The 17,738-nt window shown below is 45.2% G+C and overlaps 1 protein-coding gene across 5 annotated transcripts in view; it reads right to left on the reverse strand.

Moving 5' to 3' along the window:
• The window catches only part of LOC147451243 (phosphatidylinositol-3-phosphatase SAC1-like), a 61,994-nt gene that overhangs the window by 13,597 nt on the left and 30,659 nt on the right, over nt 1–17,738 (reverse strand). The window lies entirely within an intron of this gene.

Consider the following 17,738-nt stretch of genomic DNA (forward strand, 5'->3'; position numbering starts at 1 on the left):
ATTGTGTCATATAGCACATGTTAGTCCTACTTTCGTTCCTCTTTCTAGGCGGTTTTCACATCGAGGGCAGTCACTCACCATGGCTGACAACAACACAGATGTTTTTGAGATGTTGCATAGAATGTTGGACGTGCTAGTGATGCACCTTCCACTAGTACACACACACACATGTTTCTCCAGACAGAGTGGAATCCAATAGTCAGGCACTTTGGAGATCTACTCGTACATCTCATGCACCTGAGCGTTTTGAGTCACGATTGGACTACTTGCTAGTCACTGGTTGCGGTGAACCCACTTGCTACAAAGAGGCCGTTCATATGGATGATAGCGTGAAGTGGGAAGAGGCTATGCAATCTGAGCATAGCTCAATCTTAGAAAATGAAACTTGGGAATTGACAGATTTACCAGCGGGTAAACAGGCATTGCCATGCAAATGGGTGTACAAGAAGAAGTATATCAGAGATGATCCTGAGCCTAAGTATAAGGCTAGATTGGTTGCTAAAGGGTTCAAGAAAACAAAAGGCGTGGATTTTGATGAAATGTTTTCTCCAATGGTCAAGATGACTACGTTGCATCTTATGCTTGGTCTAGTAGCCATCGAGAACATGGAATTGGTCCAAATGGATGTGAAGACAATGTTTCTTCATGGGGATCTTGAAGAGGATGTCTACATGAAATAGCTAGAAGGTTTTGTGATAGAGCCTAAGAAGCCAACACGGGCATAATTGGTGTGTAGACTCAAGAAAGATTTGTATGGATTAAAGCAAGGCTCATGAAAATGGTACATCAAGTTCGATAAGTACATTCAATCCGAAGGTTACGTACAGAACCAAGAGGATCACGAATTGGATGGGGATAACTACCCAATGTGGGCTTACATGATTACGCATGTTTTTGTGTCAAAAGGCGTCAGAATGTTGTGCAGGCTTGAACACTCCAAGCCAGAAATCAATAGCAATACACAAAAAAATTGCGAAATCATTGAACTTGAGGGGGGAGAGAGAGAGAGAGAGAGAGAGAGAGAGTCGGCATGAAGCGGCAAAGTTTTATCCCTAGTCGCATTGGCCCCAAAGACTATAACCACTTTTGGTATTTATTTATTATTGCTTCACAAAGGTACAACTCCTGAGGGTCCAACTCTCTTCGAAACTTTCCGTCTCGATACTCTCTAAAGTAAGGCCCTCTGGACACTAATAAATTTACAAGGAATGCCCAAAAGCAAAGCCCCAAAAACACATGATCCAATAGCATTTACACCCAAAAGCTCTAACCTAAAAATCCTTCCGCAAAAACTGCCAAAAACAACATCCGTGCAGCAATGCTACGTCATCATGTCAACACAGTTTACGAAAATCACAAAGCCAAAGTTAAGCTTTTGATGATTTGGATTTAGGCTCCTCGAACGATGCTCATAAGTTGGTAGGGGGTTAGGAATTTTAATCCCTAACCCCTTAGGCCCCTCGGCCCATCTTTTGAATTCAATTTCCTTGTCTTCTTGGCCAGTTCTTTCCAATTGGGCATGCCACATCATCATTTTGTGACATTCCTTCCTCTTGAAAGAATTATAATAGCCCTCGATTACACCTGCAAAAACAACCAAAGGACAAAAATTCACTTCTACAAAGACATCAGTCACTGATCAATCACATTTCTGTGGAGGGTCTGAAATACAAATCATGAAAGATCGCGTTGATCTTCTCATGGATGCCTTGATCTAATAATTCTTATTGCTATCCCTTTCTTTTCACATTTCAAGCAAACCATGTCCATGACCATCCCTACAAGATAGTACATACTACATTCACATAGCTTGCAGACCACAAAATCACAAAATTAGTACACATTAAGCACTGTCTAGCCATCTCATCCCGTCCAGAACTCTTGATGCACCTAGATCACTGTGCAGCCATCTCATCCGTCCGGGACTCTTGATGCACTCAAAAAAGTATCCAGTCATCTCATCCAAATAGAAATCTTGATGCACTAGAAGCTCATTCATTTCTGATTCACTTAGCCATCACATCCAAATCTCGGTGACCTCTAGCAAATATACTAAGTTCAAATCATTCATCAAAGAAAATGCTATAGAGATTTCATCTTTCTCTACATGTCTCTAATAATACAATATGAAAGAGCACATATCCTTAACTCAATCAAGGAGATTTCCAATTCAATTTACATATTTTCATAAAGTCATTCCGCAAAAATATTGTCAGCTTGTCAGTATCCCTAAAATCTTAAGGAGAAATTAGTGACGTATTTCAATCTAGGCATTCTGCAACAAAGCGGTGGAGTGGCTCCCCTCTTGTGTAGTCTGCACCGCACCAAATTCGACAAGTTGCTTCCTCGGTAACTTTAGGCATAGACACTGCTAATAATCCAAAAGCTTCAATGTACAACTCAACACTAAAGAATATTTTGTGATGACAAAAAAAGCTCTTGACCAAATTATAATGTGGACCTAGCTTCCCTTTCTATTCTTTTCTTGCTCCTGTGACCTGTTGATAGCCTTGTTTGCCTCGCCTGTCCACGGGCACCTCAATCTGAATCGTCGGAATTCTCTAATGAACCATCAATTGATTCGCTTGCTCCTTCAGAACCCTTCCCTTGCTGCTTCGAACCCCTCGGATGCACTATCAACTGATTTCCTTACTTCTTCACAATTCTTTGATGAACTATCATCTGGCTTCCTTGGTTCTTTCTTTTCCGTGAAAGACTCTTGCCCTTGTGTTGCTAAATGAACTATTTTCTTATTATTTTAAGTAATTTCTATTTATTGAAAATAGAATATTTTAACTCTGTGCACTTCAACCATAAAGGTTAGGAACTGTAGATCTACTGGAATTATTAAAAGCCATCAAGAACGGACAACTCTGATGTATCATATGATGGGTGACATTAAGCATCGCAAGGGGTCGTATTGTTAGTTCGGTAGGAGAGACCGACAAAAGAATATTCTGATGCGTCACATGATGGGTAATGGGAGCATCGGAAAGGGGATATTCCATTGGTCTGGCAGGAAATCCGAACTAGAAAAAGCAATACACGTAGAGACACAAGCACAAGAATAAAGATGGGTTCTGAGAACCTTTCTGTCTAAAAAGTGGAATATTTTAAGTGTTTTTCGGGAAAAGCAGATGCTTTCCCGCAAAGAATCTGAGAATTGCATCCGGGGACACCTGGAATGTGTGTGTAATATCAATTTTCAACTCACCAAGTTTTATTGAGTTTTGTCCAAGTTCACATTTTTTTTTTAAAAGTGACAACCGACCGCCACTTAATAAGTGGGCAGCCCACTTAAAACAAAACAAAATTCTCACAAAAAATAACCAGCCATGACCTTTCTCGATGAAATAACTTACAAGCCCTCTCTCTCTTGTGTAGCAAAAAAACTACCTCCAACTATTTCTCTCCTCCAGCGCTACCTTCCCTGTTGTCTTTGCCAGCCATATATTGGCTATTAGATCAGCCAACACCTCTCTTCTACATACAGTTTTTGCCAACGCTACCAGTTAAAGACTCTGCCGGCGGGAAGCTGCAGGAGCTCGTGCGATGCCTCCATGCTAAGTTCATTTTTCCGCACTTGGGGCGACACGTACCAATTGTGAATTTGTTATACGAGTTGATGTTTTGTGTTTGTACTTTTGCAGAAACTCCGTCACAGAGGAGCAAGGAGGCATCGGCATTTGCTCAGGGCTTCCAGGAAAAGAATCCGGAACGGTCTGTAGGGTGTCACGCTCTAGGCACAGACAGAAACGGAATTGAGAGCTCGTCTCTCGAGAATTTCCCGCAGGGGAAGGAACCGACCATCAAGTCTGAGATTTAGAATGGAGGGGCTACTCCAGTTCTTGTGCTTGTAAAAAGATTCTCCCTAATAAAGATTCTCTTTTAGGGGGGGGGGGACCAACCCATCTTCTGGTCCCAAATATTGTATCAATCTTCTCCCTCATCTCTTTTGGTTGAAAGTTTATATATTTTCACCTTGTTGATTATTCGTGTGCACTCCCGTTTGTGACACCTTGTCCGTAGGATAGGTGAATGAGTCGGCATGCATACCAAAACTTGCTATACATGTCCCATGAGCCTTTGAATGAAGTCAATTTTTTATTGCAAAGAGAATACTGTCGAAACTCTTTTGGCAATCCACAACAAAACCCCTCAATGTGGTCCTTCAAAGTAATCTTCCGAAACAAGGACACTCGCAATAGGTATTCCGAAACCTCTGGTGGTAGTCATCCAGACTATCTTCCATATTCATTCTCAGATGATGACAAGCGATGATGACATTCTTCATATTCTTTTGTTATCCAGATAGAAGTAAAAACTCTCTTGAATTTTACCCACTTCTAAGGTGCTTCTGTGTGCAACAACACAGTAGACCACCATGTATATGCATTTCCAGTAAGATGCTGCCCTTCCTACCTTGGAGCATTCCAAGAAACGACCTCCTGAGAAAGGGACGTCAAATTGCTCTATGAATTCAAGGGCTCGACGTGTGTCTTGGTAGCCTGAAAACGTGTCAAACTTAACTCCTTGACCCCATCCTTGAACTACTTGGTTTTCTTGTTCTTTGTCTGACTGTCTCAACTGTAAGGGTCTGATTCAACACAATATCTTACCTTTATGTTCCCAAGTATTGCTTGTTTAGAAGAAAGAAAAATTTTCGAGGATGTGTATTGATGATGGGCTCTCAATAAGATTATCATCAAGAACAAGTTCCGAAGACTTAGGATCGATGATATACTTCATAGATTGCATGGGTCTACTTGCTTCAATAGAATCGATCTTAAAAGTGGCTCCTAAACAGCTCTCCACAACTAAAAAGCATCCAAATATGCATGAAACAAATGTGGAGTATGTTTAAAAGAACTCTTCGTCAACATCAATGGGAAGATATTTCTTGAACGTAACAAGATACCACCTCACAACCTTTCCATGTGTTGCTTTGCGTTCTTTGTGAAACACAATTCACTCAGGTTGCAAAATCTCTTTAAGCTCATCCACTTCTAGTGGATCCTCATTGATTGGACCTGTGGGTTATGGTCCAACATACTTGCGAAGAAGGCTAACATGAAAAGCATTATGTATTCGCCATGACTAGGTAACACAAGTCTGAAAGCCACCTCATTGATCCTTTTAGTCACACGAAAAGGACCATAATACCTAGTAGTGAGCTTAAGATACATTCCTTCTTTCTAAGAGCCTTTTCTTTTTCCTTTAGAACTCAAATTCCAATCACCTGGCTTCCTTCTTAGTCTAGCTTTCTCAATTTTCAGCAATACCCAGCCATTTTCTTTAAAATGCATTTGCCTTTAGTGCTTATCAGGTACGCTTTTATGCTTTTCTTGTGACCTTGCAATGGCTATCCTCTTACATATTCATCAACTGCAAAGATTTCGTCCTTAGTGCATAGAATAGGTGGTAGAATCACTATGCCATATACAATTTCAAAAGGAGCATTTCCTATGGATGTATGCACCCTTGTTATAAGCAAAATCCACAAGCAGTGGATCCTTTTGCCATGAAGTCTTTTGATCCTCAACATAGCCAAGACCGCTGAATTTGCAGCCTCGCTTCACCCATACGTTTGAGAATAATAGGTCAATAGAAATTGAAGTTTTGTTTCCATGTTTATCAAGCAATGCTCTACAAAAGAAACTTGTAGTTCTCTTATCTCTCTCATAGACTTTGGCATTCCATGATGTTTGAACACTTGTGCAAGAAATATTTTAGCCATATCTCGGCTTTGATAGTTTTCTTAACCGGTAAAAAGTGAGCTTGTTTCCTAAATCTATTGACAATCGTTCAAATAGCATGATTGCCGTGTTGAGTCCTTGACAAATCCATTATGCTTTTCCATGGCTGCAAGAGAAAAGGTGTAGCGCGGATAGTGTGTCGTGCTCTCTACAGTGGGTGCTCCTCAGTGCAATGTGCGTGACATCTCACTCAAAACAGAATGAAAAGAAAGGAACAATAGATAACAGCTGATCAACACAAAGACACAACAGCAAACCAGAACATAAGGACTCGACTATCTCAAAGAACCGATACAGACTCTCGCGTGGCAGCACACTCAGCTCCAGCCCAGAACTCACAGGTACAATGGGGTGTCTATGCTCAGATGTGCAGGGATAGTGCACACTGCAGACGTGCTGTGTGTATAGACTCGTTCTCTAGACGACGACGCTGGACCATATATGAAAAAGAAGATAATCCCGACCCAACAGCTACTACTCACATGTACAATCATAAAAAGCCACCAACGGCTCATAGATGTCAGCCATCTAAGTCTATGCCAAACTCGTGGTGACCTGGCCACGATGTCAACGAGACCACCGTCCGTATACCTGCCACGTGTCACTGCCCTACCCAAAGAGTCCATCCAGTGTGAACCATACCAGACCAACTATACAAACTGTGTGTCCTGTGAAAGTGACACTGTAGCCTGCTACAGGTTGCCCGCCACAAGACGGCTCACCATTTCGATGAGAGAAACAATTGAAACCGCTAAAAGGTCGTAAGACAGCAAAATAAACCACTATTGCACTGCACTGTCCTTGTGAAAAAATTGTCTTGCATCACCCAAGAGAACACCTGTAGCGTGGATACTGTGTCGTGCTCTCTACAATGAGTGCTCCATAGTGCAATGTGTGTGACATCTCACTCAAAACAGAATGAAAACAAAGGAAACAATAGATAACAGTTGATCAACACAGAGACACATCAGCAGACCAGAACATAAGGACTCGACTATCTCAAAGAACCGATACAGATTCTGGTGTGGCAACACACTCAGCTTTGTAGAGGAGATTTCTTCCCGCTTTTATGCTTCTTCATAGGCTCATTGGCACGCCCAGTGGGACCTCAACTGAAGTCTCACTCTATGTTGAAATACAAATCGAGGAGCTGGCTGGTTTTTACCTAGCTTTGCCTACTTTGCCTTGCACTGTGCAGCCTGCTGGTCTACTCCTCTCTCGCCCTGGTCCAACCAGCTCTTGTCCTAGACCCAGCTCTCGTCCTGGTCTAGGCCTTCCCATCTTTTGTGAAGCAGGTGCGAGGCCCAACCATGTCCTTACATGCCTCAAAAGTGGGGTTAAAAACACTGCACTGCTTGCAAACGCCTTAAGCCTTTGAATAGGCGGAACCCACTATGATTGCATAGTCCAAGAATCCCAATTGGCAAAACAGAATAAGGCTCCACAGCAAAGAGATATGCTCGCTTTGGATCCAGCTATCTATGACCTGTCCATGCTTGTGGATGAACCTTGCAACACTTTCTGCAACAACACTCTTCTCGAAAAGAGGGATGACCATAAGCTCGAGTAACATCGCAAATAAGGTTAAGCTCCATCGTGATGGCAGAACGAAAAGCATTAATAGCAACGGGATGGCAGCCAGGTGAATGCTTGAAAGCCACAAGGAAACAGCCAAAAAGGCTCTTAAGCTTGCTCGTCTACTTTAATCGGATTACTGCTCTCCCCCTTTGTGTCTCTGGCTGTCACGAGGACCTGGCAGTTATTAACCATGTCACAAAGATGTGGCAACTGCTAACCTTGGTTGTTGGTTTCTTTCCAATGGGGTTTATTTTATTTGTTTTGAGACCCTCTTTTTGAAGTAGCAAACGGTCGGACATTGTATGGCCAAGGTGAACGGTAGATTCACCCGCAGACGGGAAGTGGTCGGCACTGGAATTCGTATGGTAAGAGGATGTCTAGGCTCAAAGCAAGATCATATAGGTCCCCCCGTCGCACTTAGCAAGTTGGTGGATACTAGGAAGTGAACTCAATTAAGGCGTAAAGTCAAGGTGGGACTACCAACAAAAAGTATCCGACAGTTGGGCCACATTGCACTTTTGGATGCGGTCCTAATGAGGATAGATGGTCAGAAGACCAATGGGAGCCCAACGGAAGCATCTCCTAAAATTTAGGGAACTGCTATTTTGGGCCGTGAAATGTGTTCGCGTCATTACCTCCGGTATGACTAGGGGAACATTTTATAACTCTGCCGCGAAGTCAACTGACGCGTCGGTTGGGATATTTTTAAGCGGCGAACCCGGAACGGGCAAATGCTTGTAAATGCGCCAAGTGTCAAATTTTCATGCACTTTCCCCTTACAGAAGAAGTGGCGCTGAATTTTATGCTGGGAGAGGCCTCATTATGCAATTTGTCACAGGTTAAGAGCTATGGAGTGCTTCCTTTCCCTCTCATGTACAGTGTGGTGCTAGGAGTGATGCCCTGCACACTACACACTGCTCTCTCTCTCCCCTACGTGCAGTTATGTGATGCTCCACAAGAGGGCTACTCATTTGACTGATGTACAGTTGTGTGGGTTCATGCTTTTGTGCTGAGGCAAGAGCCTCCTTGAGCAGGAACAGGGGTACCTAGCTGCTGCTCCAAAGCAGGCACTGGTGAGGGTCATAACCTCACCGTACAGGTGCAAAATCAGCGCTGTGTATGCGCTGTAATTTTACTGTTTTTCAGCCATACGGACGCCAGGACCATTGGGAATCGTGCCCCACTAGCAGAGGACAGTTAGGGGACTGTTTGGGGCTGAAAACAGGGCAAAAACCAGTAAATACAGCGTGCTGAATTTACTGTTTTTGGACAGGAATCAGAGGGTATACGCCAGTAGAAGAGTGTTCCAACAGGGGAATTGGTTTCGCGCAAGTTTTGGGGCTGTTATGCTGCCGAAATTTGGCCAAAACAGGCGGTATCTAGTGGGATACAGTCAAAGGATTCCCAGGACTCTTCTTTGTACTTTACCCTCCTAAAGAATAAAGAAATACCGAAAGGGGCGCCAATTTTGGGGCCTACAGGTTGTCGGTGTCTGCTCGGAGTATTCTAGCTTCCAAGCCGTGTGTGTGATTAAGTGTTAATTCCCGTTACAGGTCTCCTTTGCTAAGTGCTCTGTGTGTGTGTTCAAAGTAAAGAATTTCGGGTGAAAGCCAACGCCTACCGCCCTACGGGCCGGTTTCATGGTTCCATTGCCGCGACATCGATCACTTTTTCCTCAAAGAGTGAGCCTGGATTGTTCAGGGTAAAGACACACAGTGCAGGAACACGGGGATTACACTATGGCCGACAAGGGGAAGGGAATTATGGAAGAGGGTTCCTCTTCAAAGGACAGGCAGGAGATTCCTATAGTTTTTGAGATTGGCGAGAGCTCACGGCCACGTCAGTCTGTACCTCCTGTCAACGTGAATGTCCCTCCAGTAGTACAGGGCTTTATGACAGGGCAACTTGAGGATGATGCGTTCAAGACTCAATTAGTTGCCGCGGTGAATGTCTTTTCGCAGCTGGTGCAGAATCCGAGGTTTATGGAATTCTTGCAAGCGCCACCAGTGCAACAGCAAAATAGGCAACCTACGCCGCGTACGGAGCTTGTTGATGCTCAAGCCCAGGTACTTCATGTGACGCAGGAGGAAAGGGAACACTCGCATGTTGCGGAGTCGGGGGCTCCAAAGTAGGTTCCTCCCGTGCTTGAACAGGTGGCTAGAACGCCTATTCCACAGGTTATGCCAGTTCAGCCCGCCACCTTTCAGAGCCAGCATGCTGTCTTGAATGGACAGGGAGCTGGATACCAAGCTATGCACTCAGTTTTTCCACCACCCACGGTACATCCTGGGTATTTCGGGGGTGGATCAGTGTTCCAAAGTATGGCTGGTTATGCGTCTGGAAGTCAGTCGTACATGCCAGGAACAGTGTTCGGGGGTATGCAAGGCATCATGCCAAACCCCATGTATGGTAGTATCGGCATGCAGCAAGGTTTCCACGGCAACCAGGGTCAGTTTGGGGTGCCACAGGGTCATTTTGGCATGGCTGGTTTTTCTGGACAGCAGCCAGATATCGCACCTCTAACGCAAAATGTGAATGGCCAACACGTGCCGATCATGCCTTGTACAGTGCCCATGTTGCAGACCATCCCGTATGACAACTTGGGGGCACTAGAGAAGCCGAAGGCTTACAAAGAAGGTGGTGCAGCGGTAAAGTTCAGTACCTTCAGTGGTTTTGAGGATAAGACAAAGGCACTCACTTTCCTCCAGCAGTTTGATACAGCTTATGCGGGAGGGAATTTTACAGAGGCCTCGAAGGTCAGGAAAGCTGCTACTTTCTTAAAGGACAATGCGCTTACATGGTGGACGACATTGTTAATGCAAGGACAGGCACCCGCCACTTGGGTTTACTTCAAGCAAATGTTTGCATCTGCTTGGCTATCAAATGAATTTGAAGCCGATGTCCTGACAGATTGGCACCAGCTTACTTCAGCTTCGTGTAAGAGCTTGCTAGAGTACAATAGGAGGTTTTGTAAAGCATTACTCTCAGCGACCTCCTACAGATTTGTGCCATTGACAGAGTAGATAGAGAAGTACTGTTGTGGGCTGCCCAAAGGGCTTTGCGATTACTGTACAAAGAACAGAGAGGCTACCCTTACTTAGCTTATGGAAGTTGTGAACACTGGTCTTGCCTTGTTGAAAGGAGAGGACAGTGGATTTCCGAGCAGTGACAAAGGAGGGCAGCAAAAGAAAAATTCAGCGAAGAAGCCTTTTGTGAAGACGGCTCCTGATGTGTCACAGGGGTCAGAAAAGGCCACCAAAGACGAGGATTCAGCCGGGACTTCTGGAGCGCAGGCAAAGAAACAAAAAAGGAAGCCTTTTGTGCGCAAGTCGCTCGAGGAAAAGAAGGTCCTAATGGCTGAGAACAAATGCTTTATATGCGAGCAGCCTGGTCACTTTTCTATCAATTGTCCACAAAGGAAAAGGCCAGCTGACTCAGAGGATAAAGAAGATCAGAAAGGCAAGAAGCCAAAACCCACGGCAGGTTTAGTGCCAGACATGGTGGGTGACAGGCCCAGCACAGATGCCAGTGAGTTATGCAGGGCATGGGGTAAAGTTAGGGATCAGACGGCACTCATCTTCTTTGATCCAGGTGCCAAAGCCAACTTTATCTCACCAGAGTTAGCTATGAAGCTGGGCATCAGAGCTAATGAGATGGGGTACACAGCAGAGGCAGGGTTGGCATGTCCTGGCCACTCAGAGTGTGTTACTCCCATCATTGGAAAACTGCGTCTGCATATTCAATCGTATGTGGACACTCAAGAGTTTTACATCATGCCGCTGGAAGGTTGTGACGCCTTGTTGGGGATCCCGTGGATGTTCCGAGTGCATGGAGTCTTGGATGTCTACAACAAAAAGATCACTGTACAGCATAGGGGCAAAACTCACATCTTGGATGTAAAGCTTAAAGGAGAGTCAGTCCCTATTGTATCTGCTTCTGCTATCACTTCTGTAATAAAGAATCATCTTTCTGTGTACTTGATTTTTGCACGTGATGTCTCAGATAGTGATCAGTCAAATTTATCTGTGTTAGATAAAGAAAGGTCAGCATTTTTGCAGAAGTTTAGTGACTGTTTTTCTGATTCATTACCGTCGCAATTGCCGTCAGAGAGACTTGAGGACCATCGGATAGATTTAGTGCCAGGGTGTAGCCCACCAAATAGACCTCCCTACAGGGTTAGTGCGGTGCAGCAGAAAGAGATTATGGGCCAAGTTGAGGAGTTATTAGAGAAGGGGCTGATTCAGCCTAGTTCTTCACCCTTTTGCTCCCAAGTGCTCCTAGTGCAGAAGAAGGATGGCTCATGGCGCATGTGTATTGATTACCGTGCGTTGAATAAGAATACCATCAAGAATAGGTTTCCTATTCCTCGCATTGATGATATTCTCGATCGTTTAGAGGGTGCTGCAATTTTCAGCAGGATAGACCTTAAGAGTGGGTACCATCAGATTCGTATAAGGCCAGAGGATGTGCACAAGACTGCGTTTAGAACAACATTTGGTCTTTATGAGTTTCTAGTGATGCCGTTTGGGCTAACAAATGCTCCTGCCACGTTCAACAGAATGATGGACCGGATTTTCCGCTCGCATCGACAGTTTGTTGGAACGTTCTTTGATGACATGATAGTGTATTCGAAGAATGAAGAGGAGCATAGGCGTCACTTGACCATTGTGTTTGAAGAGCTGCGCAGTCACAGGTTACTTGTCAATCCTAAGAAAAGTGAATTCTTCCTCGAAGAGATCCACTTTTTGGGCCACATAGTCTCAAAGGATGGTGTTAGAATGGATCCCGCAAAGGTCGAAGCTATCAAGACATGGCCAGACTTGAAGACTGTGCATGATGTCAGAAGCTTCTTGGGATTGTGTTCCTACTATAGAAGGTTTATCAGAAATTTTGCAGAGATAGCATCGCCTCTTCACACATTGCAAAAGAAAGAGGTCACTTTCAAATGGACCCAAAAAGAGATTTCAGCTTTTAGTCTCTTAAAGGAAAAGTTGACTTCAGATCCAGTTATTGTTTTGCCAGATCTTAGGAAGTCATTTGTGGTCCAGTGTGACGCGTGTGGCAGTAGCATCGGAGCAGTGCTAATGCAAGACGGACGGGTAGTAGCTTATGAAAGCCGAATTTTGCAAGGGCTAGAGAGGACTATGCAAGTCTATGAGAAAGAGCTCTTAGCCGTGATTCATGAGCTTTCTAGCTGGAAGCACTACCTCTTAGGTGCTCATTTTGTTGTCCAAACAGATCATCAGACCTTGCGATACTTCTTGACACAGTCAAAGTTATCCGAAAAGCATATGCGATGGGCAAACATTCTTTCCATGTTCCACTTCCAGATTATGCATGTGGAAGGCAAGAAGAATGTTGTGGCTGATGCGTTATCAAGAAAGCCACAAATTTCAGTTGTGTCAATTCCTTATCACAATGAGTTAGATGACATGAAGGAACAGTATACTGCTGATGAAGATTTTGCAAGGATCTTTGAACAGTTACAAGAGGGGCAACATCACGAGCACTACCTCCTCAGAATGGTTTTATGATGCTGCATGGAAGACTTTGTGTCACTAGGCCACTGCAACATAAGGTCATGGAAGAGAGTCATGTCCCACCGTATGCAGGGCATCGTGGCATTGATGCAACAGTTAAAGCAGTAGAGACGTTCTTCTATTGGCCTACCTTGAGGAGAGATGTGGATGCCTTTGTACGAGCATGCATAGTTTGCCAAAAGGTCAAGTTTGACAGGCAAAAGGCACCAGGGTTGTTACAACCACTGCCAATTCCGGATAAGCCATGGGAAAGCATTGCTATGGACTTTATCTCTGATCTTCCAAGGACGCCAACAGGGAATGATGGTATATGGACCATTATCTGCAGGTTTAGCAAGCAAGCCCATTTTATCCCTGTCAGGAAGAAGATAAAATCTGATCAGATGGCACGCTTGTTCATGTACAATGTGTTTAAGTACCATGGTATGCCACAATCGATTATCAGTGATCGTGATCCTCGCATGACCAGTTTGTTCTGGAGAGGATTGTTTGAGAACATGGGCACTACGCTCAAATTCTCGTCTTCGTTTCATCCACAAACTGATGGACAGTCAGAAGAGGCTAATTCTACTGTCTTAGATCTGCTGAAATGTTATGTGTCAGATAATAAGGACAAGTGGGAACAGTATTTGCCTATGCTTGAGTATGCGTACAATAATACGGTGCATTCGTCTACTGGCAAAGCACCTTTTGAAATTGTTGAAGGCGGCAAAAAGGTTCCTCCCATTTTGCATACAAAGGACAAGATCTTTGAGGCAGATCGATATATTGAGAACATGGATGAGATGTATAAGAAAATTAAAGTTGCCTTGGAGAAGACTCAGGCAAAGCAGAAAAAGGCTGCTGATCGTCACCGTCGTGAATTGCTACTATCACCTGGTGATTGGGTTCTGTTAAGGTTCGAAAAGGCAAGGTTGAAGAAGATGAAGGGCAAGGAACGGTTGTTTCCTAAGCTCAGCATGCGTTACTATGGGCCTTTTCAAGTGCTTGACAAGATCAGCGATGTGGCTTACAGGCTGAAATTGCCTGATGCATGGAAGATTCATAATGCGTTTCACGTGAGTCTTCTAAGACCCTTCGTGGGTGATGTGCCAGAAGCTATGCCAGTTGAGGATCAGCCAGAAGTTGAGGAACTTGATGAGATCCTGGTACCTGAGCAAGTTTTGGCACATAAGGACAGAAAAGTTAAAGGAAAAGTTGCAAGACGCTATTTGGTGAAGTTCAAGAACTATCCACCTATGGATGCAAAGTGGATGGAAGAGCATGAACAGTCACAGTCACCAAATGTATTGCAGCTTTACCTTGAAGCCTTTGGGTTACAGCCTACTTATGCCCCAACCCAACGTGTGCAAACGAGGGGTAATGATAGAGCTAGTACATCAAATGTACATATGAATTCAGTGCCATATATGGAAATGGCAAAAGTATGAAGGCCTCATTAAGTCATTTGTATCTATGTATGTTACGACCTTTCTTGCGGATACATGCGATGATAAAAGAGTGTTGATAGCACAAGATAATCAGTGGCGTGTATTTATGGTATGCAATCGAGGACGTTTGCGATTTCAAGAGGGGGGTATGTCACGAGGACGTGGCAGTTATTAACCATGTCACAGAGATGTGGCAACTGCTAACCTTGGTTGTTGGTTTCTTTCCAATGGGGTTTATTTTATTTGTTTTGAGACCCTCTTTTTGAAGTAGCAAACGGTCGGACATTGTATGGCCAAGGTGAACGGTAGATTCACCCGCAGACGGGAAGTGGTCGGCACTGGAATTCGTATGGTAAGAGGATGTCTAGGCTCAGAGCAAGATCATATAGGTCCCCCCGTCGCACTTAGCAAGTTGGTGGATACTAGGAAGTGAACTCAATTAAGGCGTAAGTCAAGGTGGGACTACCAACAAAAAGTATCCGACAGTTGGGCCACATTGCACTTTTGGATGCGGTCCCAATGAGGATAGATGGTCAGAAGACTGGTGGGAGCCCAATGGCATCTCCTAAAATTTAGGGAATCGCTATTGTGGGCCGTGAAATGTGTTCGCGTCATTACCTCCGGTATGACTAGGGGAACATTTTATAACTCTGCCGCGAAGTCAACTGATGCGTCGGTTGGGATATTTTTAAGCGGCGAACCCGAAACGGGCAAATGCTTGTAAATGCGCCAAGTGTCGAATTTTCATGCACTTTCCCCTTGCAGAAGAAGTGGCGCTGAATTTTATGCTGGGAGAGGCCTCATTATGCAATTTGTCACAGGTTAAGAGCTATGGAGTGCTTCCTTTCCCTCTCATGTACAGTGTGGTGCTAGGAGTGATGCCCTGCACACTACACACTGCTCTCTCTCTCCCCTACGTGCAGTTATGTGATGCCCCACAAGAGGGCTACTCATTTGACTGATGTACAATTGTGTGGGTTCATCATGCTTTTGTGCTGAGGCAAGAGCCTCCTTGAGCAGGAACAGGGGTAGCTAGCTGCTTCTCCAAAGTAGGCACTGGTGAGGGTCATAACCTCACCGTACAGGTGCAAAATCAGCGCTGTGTATGCGCTGTAATTTTACTGTTTTTCAGCCATACGGACACCAGGACCATTGGGAATCGTGCCCCACTAGCAGAGGACAGTTAGGGGACTGTTTGGGGCTGAAAACAGGGCAAAAACCAGTAAATACAGAGTGCTGAATTTACTGTTTTTGGACAGGAATCAGAGGGTATACGCCAGTAGAAGCGAGTTCCAGCAGGGGAATTGGTTTCGCGCAAGTTTTGGGGCTGTTATGCTGCCGAAATTTGGCCAAAACAGGCGGTATCTAGTGGGATACAGTCAAAGGATTCCCAGGACTCTTCTTTGTACTTTACCCTCCTAAAGAATAAAGAAATACCGAAAGGGGCGCCAATTTTGGGGCCTATAGGTTGTCGGTGTCTGCTCGGAGCATTCTAGCTTCCAAGCCGTGTGTGTGATTAAGTGTTAATTCCCGTTACAGGTCTCCTTTGCTAAGTGCTCTGTGTGTGTGTTCAAAGTAAAGAATTTCGGGTGAAAGCCAACGCCTACCGCCCTACGGGCCGGTTTCACTGGCTACCTCCCATGAACAAGGAAACAAAGCTAGAGGGCTGCTTGATTATTAAATTACAGGAGGTCTCCATTTCCTCGCCGAAGAGAGAGAGGAGGATAGGGAGACGAGGGTGAGTTGGGGGGCGGGGGGGGGGGGGGGGGGGGGGGGGCAGGGTGGGCGAGGGGTGAGTGGGTAGGGGGACGAGGGCTGGGTAGGGGGGTGAGAGCAGTGGAGGGGGGGGCCAAGAGCATGATAGGGGGCAAGGGAGCACATAGCGAGTTCTCAATGCAGCAAGGTTGTGCGCACAGGTCAGAGACCACGCCCCTGTGGGGATGCAGCTTGCCCATCAAGGAGATGTTTTTTTAGTGAATCCAGGGGTGGGCTTGTTAAAGCCTCAAGCAGACCAGTGAGGTGGCTGGTGCTCAGAGGCGTAGGGCAATAGTCCCTTGCTCTCCTTAACAATGAGCCCGCAGTTAGCTGCTGTGTTAGAGCTCTTCCTTTGGTGAGGGTTGAGCTGGTTCTGCAGGGCGTGAGTTGATATGCAGCAGAGTTCTTGTTTCGGAGCATTACCCAACAATTTTCGAGTATGGTCGCCCTATGAGCGAGCTGTTTGGAAGGCACCCTCATTGGCTGATTCGAATAGCAGAAATTTGTCATGCCGGATTTCCTTACGACAGTAAACCTCAAATACGTGAATCTTGGCTATCATTACCTGATCCAGCATGCCATGTACGTGTTTCTGCTTCCCTTGTGTATGGCCGTGGCAATAGAGATGGGTCGCCTTCGGCATATCGGTATGAGAGCCACTTGGGATATGCTTCAATACACTCTGGTCAATGTCATGCTCTTCTCCACCACACTTGTCTTTGTCATTACTATTTACTCTGCTACCATGGGTGCCTTCAATGATAAGAGCTTGGAATTTCAGCGTAGGATTTGTGAGCGATCTAGGCTTGGTGAAGAGACATACATACTTGCCGCCTGCTGTGATTAGGGAGCCGCCTAATCCATGTATGGCAGAGGCACGCCTTGAAGCAAAGCGTGATGTTCGGCACTCTGGATTATCTCTTTGCCAAAACTGCTGTGAAACCTAAGGATGTGGGCATTCTAATTGTGTGTAGGGGCGAGGGGATAGGGGTAGATAGGGGCGAGGAGGGAGCAGATAGCTATCATGAGTATGGAATTCATCAAGCAAGACGGGCTCTGTGAAGGGAGTTTGCTAGACACAAAGGAGAGCTTTGTTCTGGTCGGAGAAGCAGACAACAATGGGGCTGATGTTTGAGGGGGGGTGAACTCCTGTAGAGGAGATTTCTTCCCGCTTCTATGCTTCTTCATAGGCTCACCAAATTCAAAGGCTTCCACCAAGGAAGCATCAAGAGTAGCTTCTGTGACCTTCAACCTTTGAGCTGGCTCAGGTGGCTCATTAGGTTTAATTACGGTGGAAACATTAGAAGAGGTTGTACCTTCAGGCAAAGAGTGAATAGAGACTCCATAACAGGACATAGATTTGGTAGCATCCAACCATTCCAACAGATCCTCGTCTGACCCGTCAGGTGGAGTAGGCTGTTCCAATTCAAGGCTGGTTGCTAGGGACAAGAACTATGTTGCACGATGGGATCCATGCCTTCTAGGCGAATGGGTTGCATCGGGGAGCCAGGAGTATGTATCCACATGGCATCGTTTCTCCAATCATGAAGTGCTTTAGTGTGTCTCAGTCATGGTCTACCGATAAGCAAGGGAAATCCACCCTCCACCTGTGGAAGACGAACCACAACAAAATCCAAACTAAAAGTGAAATCTTGCACCTGCAAAGGCACCTTTTCCAC

Source organism: Adiantum capillus-veneris, chromosome 9 (genome assembly GCF_014529385.1).
Source record: "Adiantum capillus-veneris isolate H3 chromosome 9, ASM1452938v2, whole genome shotgun sequence".
Lineage (NCBI taxonomy): Eukaryota > Viridiplantae > Streptophyta > Polypodiopsida > Polypodiales > Pteridaceae > Adiantum > Adiantum capillus-veneris.